General features: G+C 43.4%; 1 protein-coding gene across 1 annotated transcript in view; it reads left to right on the top strand.

Moving 5' to 3' along the window:
- Positions 1–12,353, top strand: part of LOC134353132 (oligophrenin-1-like) — a 241,667-nt gene that overhangs the window by 226,323 nt on the left and 2,991 nt on the right. The window lies entirely within an intron of this gene.

Below are 12,353 nucleotides of genomic sequence, written 5' to 3'. Positions count from 1 at the left end.
TGTAGTGCTCGCTCAGGGCTCCACCGGGGAGTGGTTCCGTACCTCTGTAGGAGTCCGTCAGGGCTGCCTCCTCTCCCCCACTCTCTTCAACATCTTCCTGGAATGAATCATGAGTGATGCCCTTGAAGATAAAATATGGGCACAGTCAGCATCGGAGGGAGGAACATCAGAAACCTAAGATTTGCTGACGACATTGATGGACTTGCAGGAAAAGAGGACGAACTCGCCAACCTGGTTAGCCATCTTGACAGAGCCTCCACAAAGTTTGGAATGGAAGTAAGTGCTGAGAAAACCAAGTTCATGGAAAATGCCAATGGTGCCATCACAACAGACATCTCAGTCCATGGTCAGAAACTTGAGACAGTGCAGCAGTTCAAATACCTGGGGGCAATCATCAGTGATAAAGGATCAGGACCAGAAGTCCTGGCAAGAACCGCACAGACAATGACTGCACTATCCAAACTCGAGACAATATGGAGGGACAGCAGCATCACCATGAAGTACAAGATCAGACTCCTGCGTGCATTGGTATTCTCCATCTTCCTGTACGCATGTGAGACATGGACCCTCACAGCAGAGCTACAGAGGAAGATACAGGCATTGGAAATGAGATGCTATCACAACATCTTGGGCATCTCATACTTGGACCAAATCACAAACGAGCAGGTTCGCGAGACCATTCAGCACCACATTGGTCCCCATGAAGACCTTCTCACAACGGTGAAGAAAAGACAGTTGAGATGGTATGGCCACGTAACAAGATCCAGTGGCCTTGCAAAGACCGTTCTACAAGGAACTGTGGAGGGGAAAAGAAGGAAAGGTAGACAGAGGAAAAGATGGATGGACAACATTAAAGAATGGACAGGGAAAACATTTGTGGTGACCCAGGCTCCGGCACACAACCGTGACAGATGGAACAGACTGGTACAAAGCTTGTCATGACGGCACCCAGACGACTCCACCAGGAGTTTGGGGCGCAAGGAAGGAAAGAAGGACTTTGAAACATACAGTGCAATGTGTCAGTGACCAACACAGGATGAGAATGTGCTGTGAGCAAGTGTCCCTATGCTTCCAGCACCAATGTAGCATGCCCATAACTTACTAACCCTAACATCTATGTCTTTGGAATATGGAGATAATTATTGCCATATAGATTCTTCCTCAAATAATTTGTTCTTCCAAACTGGGGATAAGTCTTGGGTAGACGGTTTGGGGCTATCTTATTGGTCAGGGTTGACGATGTTTGTTGTGTCCTAGCTGTCTATGTGGTATGTAATCCGGGGCAGATTGATATGGAGAGCGAGCTTTGCCCATGTAACAGGCTCCCACTCCTCACACTGCTGATGAATCCAAAGGAAAGGCAGCGACAGGTACAGTTTGGCACCAGCAGCATTGCAGGAGTTGCCAGTCAGTGTTGAACTCAACATAGGACCTCCAGCTCTGGATTTTTCCCTCGAGATTTACTCCCAAACCCTTCCCCGTGAGTGGGTGTAGCTGCAAGACAACAGATGTTTGAAATCAGAGTTTTCATTCTCCTAAATGACAAAAAGTGAGGACAAAGTCCCTATATTTGTGAGGGACGCAGATAGAGGAAGTGGCAGCTTTGAAAGACTGTATAATATTGAACAATTTCCCACATTGATTTGTTTTGCTTGAATATATCTTGTTTGGTGTAAAACATATACTTTATGATCAAATGGGAGTAAAAGGCTCGTGTGCATTGCTGTATTTAATTCAATGGATTGCTATTGACAAGTGATCGGATGTGGGAGTATTACCTACATGCTCTTCACCCCAGCGTGTCAGAGATCACTCAGGCTGCTGTCCCGTCACCCGTCACTGTAATGGTGTCTCTGTTCTACCTGGAAAGGAGTCAGCTGTTCAACCATCTCGTTACTGTTGTGCTCTCTTCATTATAATGAGGGTATGGTTACTAGAACAGACCCTTTGGCCCACAATGTTGTGCCAACCTTTTAAACTACTCCACAATCACTCTAACCCTTCCCTCCTACATAGCCCATAATTCTCTATTTGTTTTTCATCCATATACTGATTGAAGAGTTTCTTAAATATCATCCTTTACTACCTCTCTTGGCAGTGAATTCCACACATTTGCCACTCTCTGTGTAAACAAAAATCTACATCTGACTTCCCCCACTAAACTTTCCTCCACTCACCTTACCCCAAGACTCCACACTGATAAGAATTCTGCCATGGACCTTGTACTCTGAATTCACGTTCAATCTTCCAAAGTGGGTCACTTCCTGCTTTACCAAATTGAACAGCATCTGCTGCTTCTCAGCTTAGCCCTGCATCCTATGTCCCGTTGGACCTACAGCAACTTTCTATACAATCCATAACTCTACCAATCTTGTTCAAGCCATTTCTTTTGTTTCTCCTTTCACTCTGTTTCCTGTTGGAATCACACAACACAGAAGTTGACCCTAGCATTAGTGACCGTCCTGGACAGCATTTACACTCCATTGGAAGGATTATCTGTGCATTGATCACTAAACCAAAGAGATTCATTTGAAAATCACCGCAGTAACTGGAGAATTAAATGCAAATAATAAAATCTGGAATAAAAAATGGTATCAGTAATAGTGATCAAGAAACAGCCAGAATGTTGCCGATTGGTCTATTAATTTCCAAGAAAGCTGCCGTCGTTGATTGTAATGGACCCAGACCATCCAATGTGCTCGATAATTTAGGGCTCTCTAGAATGATCCGTCACGTCACACTGCTCAGAGATTGAAAATGAATGCAATATCCCTAGTAATTAACCTTTTATAGTTCCTTAAATTTACAAAGATGTTGTAAAACTTGAAGACCTGAGTTATAGGGAATGGTTGAATAGGTTAGGACTTTACTCCCTATAGTGTACGAGAGTGAGGGGAGACTTGATAGAGGTTTGCAAAATGATGAGGGGGGTATAGATAGGGCAAAGGCAAGCAAGACTTTTCCACTAAGTTTGGAAAAACTTCACTCAGAGGGTGGTACGAGTGGAACAATGTGGATCTGATTTCAAAATTTAAGATAAATTTGGATAGGTACATAGATGGGAGTGGTACGGCGGGGGGAGCTATGGTCTGGGTGCAGGAAGATAGGACTAGGCATAATAGTAGTTCAGCACAGACTAGATGAGCGGAAGGGCCTGTTTCTGGGCTATAGTGCTCTATGACTTTAAATTATAGAATTATCCTTAAGTACCTCTAAAATTGGATATTGGAACATCATGAAACATGCTATGCAAATATAAGTTGCTCCTCCTCTTTGATGTAGAAAAATTGAACCAATATATTCTACAGTTTTATTTGATTTTGCTTTTAAGGGGAAATAATTTTACTTTTTTTTAAATTTCAGGAGTAATTTTAGGGTGCTATATAAATTTGTTGGATGACCTCTGGTTTAAGATCAGTAGGGAGGATCATTAGTGGAGCCCTGCCCTTTCTATGCACTAAGCTAATTTGTATACGCTAATAAACATGGATGGGTCAAAGGACTGATGGAACATCGACTGACTGAAATGAAAACCATTTTGTATGTAGGAAGCAGAAAATTTTCAGTAGAAAATGCCGATTAGATTGCTGGCTGGGGTGCCCAGACCTTATAGAACCATAGCTGCAATGCTCTTATTTATTTACTGAGACAGAGCGCGGAACAGCTCCTTCCTGCCCTTCGAGTCACGCTGACACAACTTACATTGATCAATTAACCTACTAACTGGTACGTCTTTTGACTGTGAGAGCAAACCGAAGAACCAAAGGGAATAACCTGACTCAGCTTCACTTTCCCCATCACTGAAATGTTCCTGCAATTAATGGACTCACTTTCAAGGACTCCTCATCTCACGCTTTCAATGTCTATTGCTTATTTATTATTATTATTTATTTATGTCTTGTTTTGCACAGTTTGTTGTCTTTTGGACACTGGTTGAACGCCCAGTTGGTGCGCTCTTTCATTGATTCTATTATGGTTATTATTCTATTATGGATTTATTGAGAATGCCTGCAGGAAAATGAATCTCAGGGTTGTATATGGTGACTTTGATAAGTAATTTACTTTGAATTTCGAAAACCCATGCCTCCCATGGGGAGGATGTACAGACTCCTTGCGGAGGATGCCGGGGTTGAACTCCAAACTCTGACGCCCGGAGTTGTAGTAGCGTCACACACTGTTGTGGTGCCCTATGATGTTAGCAACAAAACTGGAATTCTTTTCTCTCCAGGACAAAGATTGTGTTATTTACTGCCGTAGTCATAAAACTGGAAGGATGCAGTCAGTGTTGGTGCACTTCGCCCCAGGCAGTGTGACCCAGCATCCAAGGTGGAGGTGGTACTGCCCCCCAGTGTTTGCTCTGCAGAAGACAAGCTGTGTTGTGTTCCACTTGTAGATTTCTGCAATATTGTTGGACTCAGGGTCTTGGACTATTTTTTCGTGTGTCTGTGTTTTATTGACATCTAATATGTGCTTTGTGCTGTGCGTGTGACTGTTGGCACTGTGTTTTGCACCTTGGCTGCAGAGTGACACTGTTTCATTTGTATTCATGGATATTCATGTATGGTTGAATGACAATCTTGAACTATGAATTACAATGCATTATTCAATGCTTGCTTGTCTTTAGTAATTCAGGTTGCTTGCTTTGAGTGTTATGTTATTTCCTAGTTAATTTCTCATTGGTATTGCCAATTTTTTAAAAAACTGAATTAATCAACAGAAGGTTCGTAGTTCCTTCTAATTATTTTGGAAAAGAAAAAGTAATTTCCATTGATCAGCCGTCTGTCAAAATAATTCAGGCACCCTCATGCTTAACTCTAGCGTTCTGAAGGTTATAAGTAGCCAAAAACTACTTAAAAAATCTTCCTCTTCCATTTTGAAGCTAAAATTCAGAGCCAGAATTGAATAAGGTTTGATTTAATAATTTTTATGAGCGATCATCAATTGCTTTCCTTCCACAGATGTGGTTCGGTGCTTTGAGCAACTTGTATGTTGCCTCAGATTCAGCACCTGCTGCTCTTGTGTCTTCAAGAACAGTTAAAAACTGTTTCCTTCTCAAAATGGTCACTTGAATGAAGCACAAGAGGTTGCCAGGGCTGAGGTTTTAAAGATAAAGATTCGCCCTATTTATCACATACAGTGAAATGCATTGTTTTTGCCAGTTCGAATCAGCAACGATTGCAAGTGATGCCGCACGTCCAGAACATGACTTATTAACCCAGTCACGAGGAAGCAAGAAACCTTGGAGGCAGAGATAACAGTTACAGTATTCCCAATGTATACGTGAAAGAAAGATTAGCTTTATTTGTTGCACTTAGATGGAGACATAGAAGCATACAGTGAAATGCTTCACTTTGCACCAGTGATTCCCAGGATTCTGCTGGGGGCAGCACGCACCTGGTGCCACACTATCCTGCCCAGAATTCACCAGCCTACTAACCCGTACTTCTTTGGAATGTGGGAGGGAACTAAAGCACCCGAAGGAAACCCACACGGTCGCGGAAGGAACATACAAACTCCTGTATTTGGGAAGGGTGAAAGAGTGGGGACGGGGGGTGGAATGTGCACATACTGGCTTCATACCTTCTCCCACCACTCCTCCACCGTAACCAAAATGAAAAGCAAAACACTTCCATTTTTGTAGAGACATTTATAATCTCAGGCACCACAAAATACCAAAAAAAAAATCCTTCTGAAACATAATAAAGCTTCAACAGGTTTGCATGTGCAGAGAATGAGAGTGCACAGAAAACAGTGCAATTTGCAGTCACGGGATCTTTCTTAATGATGCTGGGTGATTGTCAAAGTTTCAAAGTAAATTTATTATCCTCGTCACCATATACTGCGCTGAGATTCATTTTCTTGCAGGCATTCACAGTAGAACAAAAAATACAATAGAATCAATGAAAAACTATGCACAAATAAAAGCTGACAAACAACCAACATGCAAAAGAAGACGAGCTGTGCAAATGCAAAACAAGCCCAAATAATAAATAAATAATGTTGAGAACATGAGTTGTAGAGTCCTTATTAAGTGAGTCCATAGGTTATGGAACCAAACTGGACCGTAACTGTTCTATCTATAGAGCCCAACTTTGGTCTAGCAGCATGTTAGATAGATGGCACCTTAAACAGTGCAGCGTACCCTCAGCACCACACTGCAGTACTCCTGTGATTAGGTACTCAAATCGCTAGAATGGAGCCGCATTCACTCAGGCAAGTTCTCGCACTGAGCCAAGAGTAGCACATACTAATATCAATTTCGAGCCAGCATGGAAAGTTCGGCATTTGCATCTGGCTTTAATGACTGTTGGCCTGTCTGAAGTTGGTTATTTTGTTTCCCAGTTCTCCCCATCCGCTCTGACGTGATCGCTCTCTGATTTGTAGAGGGAAATGTTGTCGAGGATGTGCAGGGAAGGAGAGTCTGCAGACATTAATGGCAAACTCAGACTTTGAGCAAGTTCTTGTTTGTAAATTATGCCATTAGCAAAAGAGACTGAAATGAGCAGAGTTAATTTAGTGAAATATCTTGGACACTGTAAGTCACAAAAGTAGAACTGTGACCCATTTGTGATTAACTGAACTCTTAAAATTACATTGGAGCCTGGCTTTGCACATGCCGTAATGTAGCTTCAAGGCAAAGAAAGCTTATGCTATGACTTGCTTTAATCACAGCAGAAATATAGCTGGGTTTCTTTACTTTGGTCCACTGCCATGCAATTTAAAGGAATTCCCTTTCCCCTTCCATCCTGCTGTGTTCCATTGGGCCCTGAGGGTGCTGCTGACGCAGGGCTCCTGCTCCGTCGGGGCAATAGCCCCAAGGATTTAAGCTCTGCCTGTATTAACGTGAGCTGGCTGGATCATGACTCAGATTTATCATCACATATACATCGGAACGTAGAGTGAAATGGATCGTTTGCATTAACAACCAACATACCAAAAGGGCAAGTGTCACCACACATTCCAGCACAACTGTAGTAGAATCCATCCCCAGTGCGTTCAACAGAACAGCACCAGCAACAAAACCAGCCGGGGTGGGGGGTGGGGAGTGTAGGTCCCCTGCCCTCATGACTCCCGGCCATGCCCGGCACTCATTGCCCCTATGGATATTCGACCCAGGACCAGGATTCTGTCACATTTGACCATTTTGGAAAGAAGTATTAAACACTTGTGTGTAACTGTGGTGGGAGTATCTCTGGCCCTGACGACTCCCTCCCCACGCTTACCTTGGTGTCAGTGGTGGATTGAATATTTAGCTCCGTCTGTCAACTGCTCTTCATTCCATTTCCATCCTCCAACCTTGTTGAAAGAATTTCAGTGCAGTGAAGCACATACCCACAAAAAACAGAAACTGCTTGGACATTGTTATGCATGGGGACTTTAGGGCTTTTGCCGTCACAACTTGAACCGGATATTTCAATTCTTGCTAAAAACCATCAAGCTCAAGGGTCACATTGAAATTGAAGCTGCTGTACAACGCACAGGTATTGTGTAAGCTAGGTTTAAAGACAAATAACAATTTAAAGCAGAATCATTTTTCTCAAGATAGCATATATCGACATGTTTCTACACTATAGGGTTACCAGAAATTATATTGTGCCTAAGAGGGGCAGGTATGAAAGATCTTTGGGGGAGCGTTGGACTAAAAAGTCTAGGAAGCACTGCTGTAGATAGTTTATAAAAATGCTGCCGTTGTAAGTTTGGGAATAGGGACATTATGTTGCAGTTATATAAAAGTTGATGCTCAGACTTCACTTGGAGTACAGCTTAGGTCACCCTGTCCTGGGAATTACATTGTCAGGCTGGAGATGGTGTGGAAGAGATTTACGAGGATGATGTCAGGACTGGACAACCTGAGTTTCAGGGAGAGGTTGCCCATGCTGGATCTTTATTCCCTTGAGCGCAGGAGAATGAGGGGTGACCTCAGAAATTTATAAAATCATGAGGCACACGGATAAGGTGGACCGTCGGTCTCATCCCAGCACTGGGGAATCCAATGTTAGAGATCGCAGATATAAGATAAGAGGGGAGAGATTAGGAGACCTAAGGGGAAACTTCTTTATGCGGAGGGTGCTGAGCACCAGGATTGAGCTGTCAACGGAAGTGGTTGAGGAGGGTACAGGAGGGAGGGTTATGGGTCAGATATGGGCAGATGGGAATATACAGTGGTCAGCGTCGATCAGTTGGGCTGAGGGAGCTGTTTCTGTGCAGCATTATCCTGGGTCTATAGTCCCTGGCAAGCCACCTCCCAGACATGCTGTTTCTTGCCTTGTGGCCCATTAGTGTGGCAGAAGTGAGGTGACTGCAGGATTGCAGTAAATGGTTAGCAGCAGGTTGGAGGGCTGCAAGGCCTGTTCCCATCATGCATCTCTCTGACCCTCTCTGTGGAAGCCAGGTGACAGAGGGGTGTGGGGGGTGGTGTCTCAACTGGAACAGCCCAATGGGCTCACTGAAAGGCTCTAACTCTCGAGAGGTTTAATCAGCTATCAGCATTACTGAATATCAATGAATGTTTTTGATGTTTGAAATGCCTTACAATGCTTTGGTGAGAATCAGGGCAAGTGCAGCTTCAACAACACTCAAGGATCTACACAACATACAGGGCATAGTCACTCACTTCATTGGCAGCCTATCCATTCACTCACTCATCGATAATTGTACCATATACATTCATGTCCAAATCATGTGCATAAATAATGAATAACAGGAATCCCCTCACTGACCCCTGGGGCATCCCACTCGTCACCGGCCTCCAGTCGGAGTATTGACCTTCAACCTTCTGCCTCCTATCATCGAGCCAATTCACCCTGAATCCCATGCGACCTAAGTTTTCAGATCAGCCTGCCATGTGGGACCTTGTTAAGGTCCTTACGAAAGTCCATATAGACAATATCTATTGCTCTACCTACATCTATCCCCTTAGTTACCTTTCAAATAACTTAAGAAGATCCACCGGACGTGCCTCCTATGCACCAAACCATGCTAACTTTTTCCTGATCAGGCCTTGACTATCCAAGTAACATTAGATACCGTCCCTCAGAATTCCCTCCAGTAATGTCCCTACAGTTGAAGTCAGGCTCACTGGCCTGTAGTTCCCTGGCTGGTCCTTGATACCCTTATTGAACAAAGGAATGACACAGCAGGAAAGTTGTTTCCACTGGTAGGTGAGACTAGAACTAGGGAACATAGCCTCAAGATTCAGGGGAGTAGATTTAGGATGGAGATGAGGAGGAACTGCTTTTCCCAGAGAGTGGTGAATCTGTGGAATTCTCTGCCCAATGAAGCCGTGGAGGCTACCTCAGTAAATATACTTAAGACAAGGTTGGATAGATTTGTGCATAGTAGGGGAATTAAGGGTTATGGGGAAAAGGCAGGTAGGTGGAGATGAGTCCATGGCCAGATCAGACACGATCTTATTGAATGGTGGAGCAGGCTCAACAAGCCAAATGGCCTACTCCTGCTCCTAGTTATTATGTCCTTATGTAGACACAGCCCAGGCTTCTGGAACTTTGTCAGTGACTAGCAACAAAATGAATCTCTCTTTGAGGGCCTCCATGAATTCTTCCAGGGATCACTTAGGTGCACTTGGTCAGGCTCTGGGGATTTGCCCACCTTAATGCACTTTAAGTCCTCAAATACATCTTTCATTGTCATATGTAAATGATCTAAGGCCTCTCTACTTATTGCTCTAATTTCTTTGGCATTTATGGTATTCTCCTTAGTAAACACTGAGGAGATATAGACATTCAAAATCACAGCCATCTCATTCAGCTCCTTTAAGAGGACCTAGTCATTTTTTTACTGTTAATATAACTGAAGAACCACTTGGAATCATCTTTAACTCTGCCTGCCAAATCCATCTCATTCCCCCTTTTCACCCTCCTAGTCATTAACATTTAATGTTTTTCTAGGGATTCGTCCGTACTCAGCTTTCTAAGCGTGATGTACATTTCCTTCTTTTTCCTCACCAGAAACTCCATCTCTCATTGGCCAGAGTTCCCTGAATTTGGTTCGTTAACCTTCACCCTCACAGGAACATGCTGCTCCTGGGTTTCAGGAATAAAAGCAATCAGTCCCATTATTTTTATCTGCTTCTACTCTATCCCAACATGCACTTCACCAAGAGGTGTCATCAGATTAAGAAATATGGGAAGATGGGCTCTTACCTATCCAATTCTATTAAAGCTGGTGAGGGGTCTTGGCCTGAAGTGTTGACTGTTTATTCCCCTTCATAGATGCTGTCTGAGTTGCTGAGTTCCTCTGCTGTTTTGTGTTCATTGAACATTTTTGTTTAAGTCTTATGTGGGAATCTAGAACTGGGTGTTGTGGATTACAGAGGGAGACCATGATGAGGAATTTCTTACCTAAGGTCCATAGATTTGGGATTCTTTACCACATAAGAGCTGTCCTAGAAGGTATTCAAGACAAATGTAGGCAGATTTTTGGACTGTATGGTAATTGTGGGATATGTGGACAGGCAGAGGTAGCCCAAGGATGAGATTGAATCAACCATGATCTCATTGAATTGTGCAAACGATACATGACCTTCATCAGCTCCAATTTTTCTAAATCGGTTTATTATTGCATACGTGTTGAAGTACTGTGAAAAAACGTCTTGCATGCCAATCACATTAGTGCATTGAGATAGTTCCACTTTCCAATGAGGATGGGTGAGACTAGAACTAGAGGTCAAAGGTTGAGGGTCTAAGGTGAAATATTTAAAAGGAATTTGAGGGGGGAACGTCTTCCCTCATAGGGTGGTGTGAGTGTGGAGCGAGCTGCTGGTGAAAGTGGTGGATGCGGGTTTGATTGAAACATTTAAGGGAAGTTCATGGATGAGAGGGGTGTGGACATCTATGGTCTAGATGCGGGTTGATGGGACTAGGCAGAGTAATAGTTTGGCATGGACTATGTGGGTCAAAGAGCCTGCTTCCGTGCTGTAGTGATCTGTGACTCCTCTGCAAGGGAAACACAATTCCAGGGTGCAGAATAAAATGTTATAGAGAAAGAGCTGGTGAACAATAACGTGCAAGGCCATAGATTGTGAGGTCACATGATTGTCATGTTCTTTTGACTGTATAATGTTTTAGCTTTCAAATATATTGGATTCTGGTTAATTGAGACACATTGGAACCAGTACATTTTGGCACAATTAAGTGACTGCCCCAATTAGCCAAAGTTTCATGGAAATAGTTAAAAAGGTATAAAAAAGATAATTAATAGTTGTCAATGGAAGAATCACTACCGTGTTCTTTTGATTGATGGGAAATGAACAAAATCAGCGCAGACACGTAGTGTAGATGATGGACTGCCTTCATACAATGCTATTGATGACTGCATTCCCCAAAACGTCATTTTCATTGTAACATTCAAGGTGATTGTCGATACTTTCAAGTTCTTTGAAATTCCTAACTTGTTGAAGTATGAAATTGTTTCATTTTCAATCCCGGCTGTTTCTGGCATCTCCAAGGCTGAGTGCCTGAAACCACAGTGAGCAAAACAGTTCTGAATTGTCTTGCTGCTTATTCATCACCAACTATCAGTGACAAAAGTCTTGCTGGTGGGTCTCATCAGCAAGAACGATGAGTCAGCATACAGAGAGGAGGTGCAGCGGCTAACAGACTGGTGCAGAGCCAACAACCTGTCTCTGAATGTGAACAAAACAAAAGAGATGGTTGTTAACTTCAGGAGGACATGAAACAACCACTCTCCGCTGATCATCGATGACTCCTCCGTAGGGATCGTTAAGAGCACCAAATTTATTGGTCAACAGCTGGCAGAGAATCTCACCTGGTCCCTCAACACCAGCTCCATAGCAAAGAAAACCCAGCAGCGTCTAATTTCTGCAAAGGCTGAAAAAAGTCCATCTCCCACCCCCATCCTCACCACATTCTACAGAGGATGTATTGAGAGCATCCTGAGCAGCTGCATCACTGCCTGGTTCGGGAATTGCACCGTCTCAGATCGCAAGACCCTGCAGCAGATAGCGAGGTCAGCTGAGAAGATCATTGGGGTCTCTCTTCCCGCCATTACAGACATTTACACCACACACTGCATCCGTAAAGCAAACAGCATTATGAAGGACCCCACGCACCCCTCATACAAACTCTTCTCCCTCCTGCCATCTGGCAAAAGGCACCAAAGCATTCGGGCTCTCACGACCAGACTGTGTAACAGTTTCTTCCCCCAAGCCATCAGACTCCTCAATACCCACAGCCTGGACTGATACCAATCTACTGCCCTCTACTGTGCCTATTGTCTTGTTTATTATTTATAGATAGTTAGATAGATATACTTCATTGTATTTATTGTAAAGCCTGCACTGTTTTGTGCACTTTATGCAGTGCTGGGTAGGT

Source organism: Mobula hypostoma, chromosome 10, assembly GCF_963921235.1.
Source record: "Mobula hypostoma chromosome 10, sMobHyp1.1, whole genome shotgun sequence".
Taxonomy (NCBI): Eukaryota; Metazoa; Chordata; class Chondrichthyes; order Myliobatiformes; family Myliobatidae; genus Mobula; species Mobula hypostoma.
Note: the sequence above shows the minus strand (reverse complement) of the source record. Positions and strands in the feature narration are given on the sequence as shown.